The sequence below is a fragment of the Myotis lucifugus genome, unplaced genomic scaffold (genome assembly GCF_000147115.1).
Source record: "Myotis lucifugus unplaced genomic scaffold, Myoluc2.0 scaffold_5393, whole genome shotgun sequence".
NCBI lineage: Eukaryota > Metazoa > Chordata > Mammalia > Chiroptera > Vespertilionidae > Myotis > Myotis lucifugus.
This window is the reverse complement of record NW_005876441.1, coordinates 3,936-10,101: the sequence shown is the minus strand read 5'-3', so window position 1 is coordinate 10,101 and position 6,166 is coordinate 3,936. Positions and strand designations below refer to the sequence as shown.

Below are 6,166 nucleotides of genomic sequence, written 5' to 3'. Positions count from 1 at the left end.
GACAACTGATGAGTATTCTGCTAAGAACCTCCCTGGCGATCTCCCCTAAGATTCCTGCCTGTGCCTGCAAGAAAGAGATTAAGCCTCAAGACAAAGGACCCAGCTCCTGCTCTCCCTCTGGGGAGCAGCCCCTGCCATTCCCCTTTCCCTCTTCTTCCCTCACTTTTCCCCCACAGGCAGGCATCTCCTAAATCCTACTAAATTCTAACGGACTCCACAAGATTTGCAACCTGGGGAGCAACGGGCAGCAGCAGCTCATCCCAGGCTAGTCCCCTGAACCTGTTCCCACGGCCCCCTTTTCTCTGACTTCCCAGAGACCTAGGGCAGCCCCATTGCTTCTTCTATACTAGGCCCTTTCTTGTTTTACATCCCCAGCTTTAATAAACATTTCCTCATTGTCACTTGGACTCATGCTGTGAAATTTTTCCTGCATGAAGTCAAGAACCCACACACTACCGGCTGGCCCTACGTAGACCCCCCAAGGCCAGGTCCCTTTCCAGTAACAAAATCTAGAGGCAGGATGTACACAATTGGGAATTGCACGTTCGGAAGAAGGAGCTAGACTTCTCAAGACTTCCCAGCCTTCTGGGTTTCATAAAGCAGTTCTTGTACTGAGCATGAAGACAATAGACCTCAAGAGCCCAGTATATTAGGTCTGCCAGCTGGTGCCCGGAACTGGTCAGGCATTTCTGGGTTCACCACCTTCTCTAGAGCTTATCAAGGTTAAGATCTTTTCTTATAAGGGCCATTTAGCCATTCAGGAGTGGCTGTCTTCTGTAACTCAATTTCCCAAAGAGGTGCAGAAAAGGAGAGACTTTATTCAGGTAAAACAGTTTGCAAACTAGGAAAATGCAGCTTCCAGTAGAAATGCTCCCTGAGGCAAAGGGGAGGCCATCTTTTATGGAGAAAGTTCCTGCTCAGATTTCCAATTGGTCCAATTTTATGCAAATGAGATTTCCAAATTCATGTCGTTCTGATTGGTCTGAATCGTGCAGTTCTGATTATTTGGTAGCATGCATTCTGATTGGTCAGTATAGATGCAAATGAAGATATAGTTGTGCAGTTCTGATTGGAAGGGACAGATCTCAGTCCATTGTTAAAAGACAAAACCAGGAACTCCCTTGTAAAGGTTGAGTCAGATGGCAGGAGCATAGCCTGGGAAGCTAAGAGTTCAGTCTGAGGTTCTTCAGGTGTACAGGGTACATGAGGAGCCCTGTCAGTAAATGCTGCTAGACTTTTACTAGTCATAAAATTTGGGACCTTGGTTGACCATGGAAGGTCCATTTCAGCAAGTAAATTCCTTTTTGGGTTCACATCAAATGAATATTTCTTCTAGGAGTCCATACTTTTCTTCATCGAAGCAGGAGCTAGAGTCCTGAAGAAGAAGGCAGGCATGGGCATGCCTGGTCAACCTTAGCCAAGAATGGGGTGTGAGACGCTCACAAATTCTTTACATTCATCTTCCCATGCCAGGCTCTGCTCCCCAACAAGCTTCAAGGGAGCACCTATTTTATGCAAATCAGACTCCTTGCTCTGAGGGATTCAGAAAGAGATAAGGTGACAAAAAATTTACCATCTGGCCCTGGCCGGGTAGCTCAGCTGGTTAGAGCATCATCCTGATACGGCAAGGTTATGGGTTTGATCCTTGGTTAGGGCACATACAAGAATTAACCAATGAATGCATAAATAAGTGGAACAACAAATCAGTATTTCTTTCTCTCTCTAAAAGTCAATTGATCAATCAATCAAGAAATTTATCATCTGGCAGAGGACATGCATATGAGGTAAGGAATCAATGTCCCAAATAAAATGTAGGAGAGGAGAGACTGTCCTTCTACCCTCCTGGGTTCAATAGCTGGGTCTATGAGATAAACTGACTACAGGCAGATTAACAGGAGAAGAGGTATACAAATTCATTAATTTTTAATATTACATGGGCAGAGGCATAAAAAAAGTGATTATCCAAAAAAGTAATGGGATTTGAAAGCTTATATGCTAACTTATTAGGAGAAGGGCAAGGGGGATATAGATCATTTAGGGGAGAGTAAATAATTTTCAGGAAACGTGAATGGATTCGTAGAATAGATGGGAGATATGATAGTGTGTGACAAAGTTTGTCTGGGTGTGGTGTGGACTTCTAGTCTCCTTTCCTGTAATCAGTCTATCTTCCCATGTTGATGAAAATCCTGGGGAGAAGAAGGGAGGCAATTTATAGCAATTGAGTTCTTTTTGGAGGATCTGTCTTTAGACAGGTAAGGGGAGTTCAGAGAAAGTCTCTCTCTGCATTTGCTGTTTATCAAAAGCCTTCCGCTAAAAAAAAGAATCAATACATTTGAAGTTCTTCAAAAGCATGAATATATAATGCTTTCTGTTCACAGAGGAAGTAATCCTCAAGCTGTGTGGGGTGTTGTTCTGTTAAGGCTGCTGCATTGTTTTTATACAACTTTGGTATTCTTTTAAGTAGCAGCAAAAACATCATAAAATTTTACTAGGGTCAGATGTTTACTAAGCACTCTAAATGCATTAATCTGTGTAGTTGATATAACAACCCTAAAAGGAAAGTCCTATTATTATTATCTCTATTTTACAGATGAGGTTAAATGCTGTTCAGAGATGACCCACCTGGTAAGAGAGGAACCCAGAGTTTTAACCCACATTGCTCTAATTCTAAAGCATGAGTGGTTAATGCTGGATGTCCAGATGTATCGGCAGGCACATTGAAGGGAGCTCTGAAGATGTGGGTGCTGACTTGGGTTCCAGTACTATCCAGCCTATGGCCTTAAGTCAGTACTTTGTCCAACAAGGCTTTGGTTTCCTTCTCACTAGTTTCCTTCTACCCCCCCAATTCTGAGCTCAGTTCAAGTGTAGAAACCTTCATAATTACAAAGGTTGGTAGTAAAACCTTTTCTGTCTTTAAAAAAATTTTTAAAATTGATTTCAGAGAGGAAGGGAGAGGGAGAGAGAAAGAGAAACATCAATAATGAGAGAGAGTCATTGATCGGCTGCCTCTTACACACCCTGCACTAGAGATTGAACCCACAACCTGAGCGCATGCCCCAACCGGGAATTGAACCATGAGCTCTGGTTCATAAACAGAGCCACACCGGCTGAGTTAAAACCTTTTCATCATTGCTCATAGCCTTTCATACACATGCCCCCCCATTCCCCCCCTCCCCCGCCTGAATCTCATTCATTCATTAGCAAATTCTCAATTATCCACTGTCACCTTTATACACACACACACACACACACACACACACACACACACACACCCTTATTGTTTTAAATTACTTTTTGCTTTTGCTTCTCAGAACTATAGAGATCATACATCAGGTAGACTGGAAGGTCTTTTGATGCTCAGATTTGGCTATTTTCATTATTGACCTACTTTAGTAAGAGCAGATCTCAGAAAACCTCCTCACTTGTTTTAACAGTTGAACCAGATGACTACAAATGTGCCTTCCATTTCTAAAACTCTCTCAACCTAGGATTTGCAAGTTCCTGAAATGAAACCATCTCATGTTTACTGTTGTTATGTGCCTAAATCCCAAAGAACATTGAGGAGGCAAGTAAGCTGCAATTGTACTCACACACTGACTTCTGGGAGGACTAAAACTAGTCAAATTTGGTGACAGGGATTGCAGGTGGGGGTACAGGGGTATGAACCACAATCCCATTTGGAAAACTTGCTCTAACACTTACACAGTGTGTACTAGAGTTGACTGCTTTGTCAGACAGCCCCCACATTTTAATGGCTTAGCCCAAAGGAAAGCTCATTTTTCACTAAGTGGACAGTCCAAGCCAAGTGTCCTAGTTCTGTGGCTCTCCTATACGGGCTTCTCAGGAGTCCAGGCTTCTCCTGTCTGTGGCTATGTTTCATGGGTCCTCAGAGCCCTTTTCTTCCAATTGAAGAGAGTCACATGAAAGGCGTTTAGGCTTCAAGAAGTGACACCTCTTATTTCTCCCCACTTCCATTGGTCAGAATTGATCACATGATCCCATCTATGTTGCCAAGATAAACTGGGATGTGTAGATTTACTGTGTGCCCCCAAAGACGCTGCCTTGATGAATGCATAGTATTCTCTATAGAGGTCAATTTTAAGAAAGAAGAGTAGCCGAAACCGGTTTGGATAGAGCGTCGGCCTGCGGACTGAAAGGTCCCAGGTTCGATTCCGGTCAAGGGCATGTACCTTGGTTGCGGGCACATCCCCAGTAGGAGATGTGCAGGAGGCGGCTGATCGATGTTTCTCTCTCATCGATGTTTCTGACTCTCTATCTCTCTCCCTTCCTCTCTGTAAAAAATCAATAAAATATAAAAAAAAAAAAAAAAAGAAAGAAGAGTAAAGAGAGAACTTACCCAGCCAGTCAAGGAGACTCTCCACTGCTGTTCCCTCTGGGTTGTCAATGGTCCATTTTCCCACCATAACTGTTCACAGTACTAACTTGAGTGTCTGTGGGTAGGAATAAAGTGGACCCCCTTTCCTTCTTTAGTTCTCCAAAGGAAGGTAATAAGACTTTCCTAAAGTGTGCAGTAGTGTTACTGGTACAAAGTCCATGTGCCCGATGCTTCAAAGGCCAAACTCCAAACATCAGAGTTTGGCCTTTCGAAGTAAGGAAAGGTTTGTTGATTAAGAAGGCACTAACCAAGCAAATGGGAGACCTAGTGCTTCTTCAAATCTGACTTCCCAAGTAGAGTTCATGCTTCTTTTATGTCAAAGGAGGGGGAAATGGGAAGGGCAATAGGTGATGGACCACCGCACTCCCATCTGGGAGTCAGCAGGGGTCTGAGGAAGATCCTGCTAGTTGATGTGAGTTCAATCATGAGGTTCTTGCAAATCTTTGATAATCATTATTCTTGAATGTACTTTCCTTATCTCCTTGGAAGAGGCACTTTCTGGTAGGGGGCTGTTTTGGTAATAGTCAGGCAGCAAGTAGAATTCCTCTAATGATTAGCATGTCTGCATACAAGACAAAGCAGAAGCTATTAGCCTGAAGGCCATGGGAACAAAACAGACTTCAACAAGATGTAGTCAGAGAGGCAGAGTCTTTCCTTCTGTTACAATAGGACCTTCGTCAGTGTCTTGTCCTGGGATCTAAGATAATAATAATAATAGTAACTAGCATTTATTGAGCACATATTATATACCAGGCACTCACACACATTATCTTAGAGTGGGAGTAAATCTCAAGGTCTGGATGAGATATGTGGAACTGAATAATTCAATTTAATTTACTTTTTAAAAAATATATTTTATTGATTTTTTACAGAGAGGAAGGGAGAAGGATAGAGTTAGAAACATCGATCAGCTGCCTCCTGCACACTCCCTACTGGGGATGTGCCCGCAACCAAGGTACATGTCCTTGACTGGAATCGAACCTGGGACCCTTGAGTCCGCAGGCTGACGCTCTATCCACTAAGCCAAACCGGTTAGGGCAATTTAATTTACTTTTTAAATAAATGGCTTTAATTTCTAATTTCTATTTTAAATGCTCATTCTTCTGGCAGAAACTTGATTTCAATTGATTTTTACTTCTTCTCTATGCCAAATTTTGTCTAAGTTCCTAGGTGATGGGGAATTGCTGGTACTTCATATCCTATAGTTCATCTATCCATAGTGGTAGCTGCCATTATGTCATTTGAAATGCCAAAACCGAAACAAGTTGAGTTTGATGTCCTTTACTCAAGGAATAAAGGCTTGTCGTTTGTGTATGTTTGGTTTCCTTGACAGGTATGTCCTGTAAGTGGGGGCTGACTTAGGTTTAGAATGGGCAGCCTCCATTGTGTGGGTCCCAATACACTATACAAATGAACTTTGCCAATCTCATTGTCAGACTTGATATTCCATCTGGCCCCTGCTGGGTTGCTTCTTTGCTCCATACTTCAAAGCCCTGTTCTCCCTGCTAACTCAGAAGCACCTCCCGCTTCATGAAGAACAAGCCACTGTTTCCAGCACCTGGAAAGAGCCAGACTCTCCCGTCTCCCTCTCAGTCCTTCTGCTTGACAAATTCCTCTGTCCTGGAGCCAGGAGGCACACCATCACTCCGCCTCCCAGGGGGTAGACCATCACCCCATTTTCCAGGGGGCATATCATCCCCCTACCTCCCAGGGGGAAAGCGCCTTTCTCTGGGACCCTACTACCAATGTTTTGCCTCCTCTCTGCCTCTC

At 43.3% G+C, this 6,166-nt stretch overlaps 2 non-coding genes across 2 annotated transcripts; both read right to left on the bottom strand.

The window, feature by feature from the left end:
• Nucleotides 1-2,848: 2,848 nt before the first annotated feature.
• LOC111824739 lies at nt 2,849-2,912 on the bottom strand. Its single transcript, XR_002827822.1, has one exon. It is a non-coding gene; the product is annotated as a small nucleolar RNA U2-30 (small nucleolar RNA).
• Nucleotides 2,913-3,305: 393 nt separating this feature from the next.
• Nucleotides 3,306-3,385, bottom strand: LOC111824740. The gene has a single exon (XR_002827823.1). It is a non-coding gene; the product is annotated as a small nucleolar RNA U2-19 (small nucleolar RNA).
• Nucleotides 3,386-6,166: the final 2,781 nt, after the last annotated feature.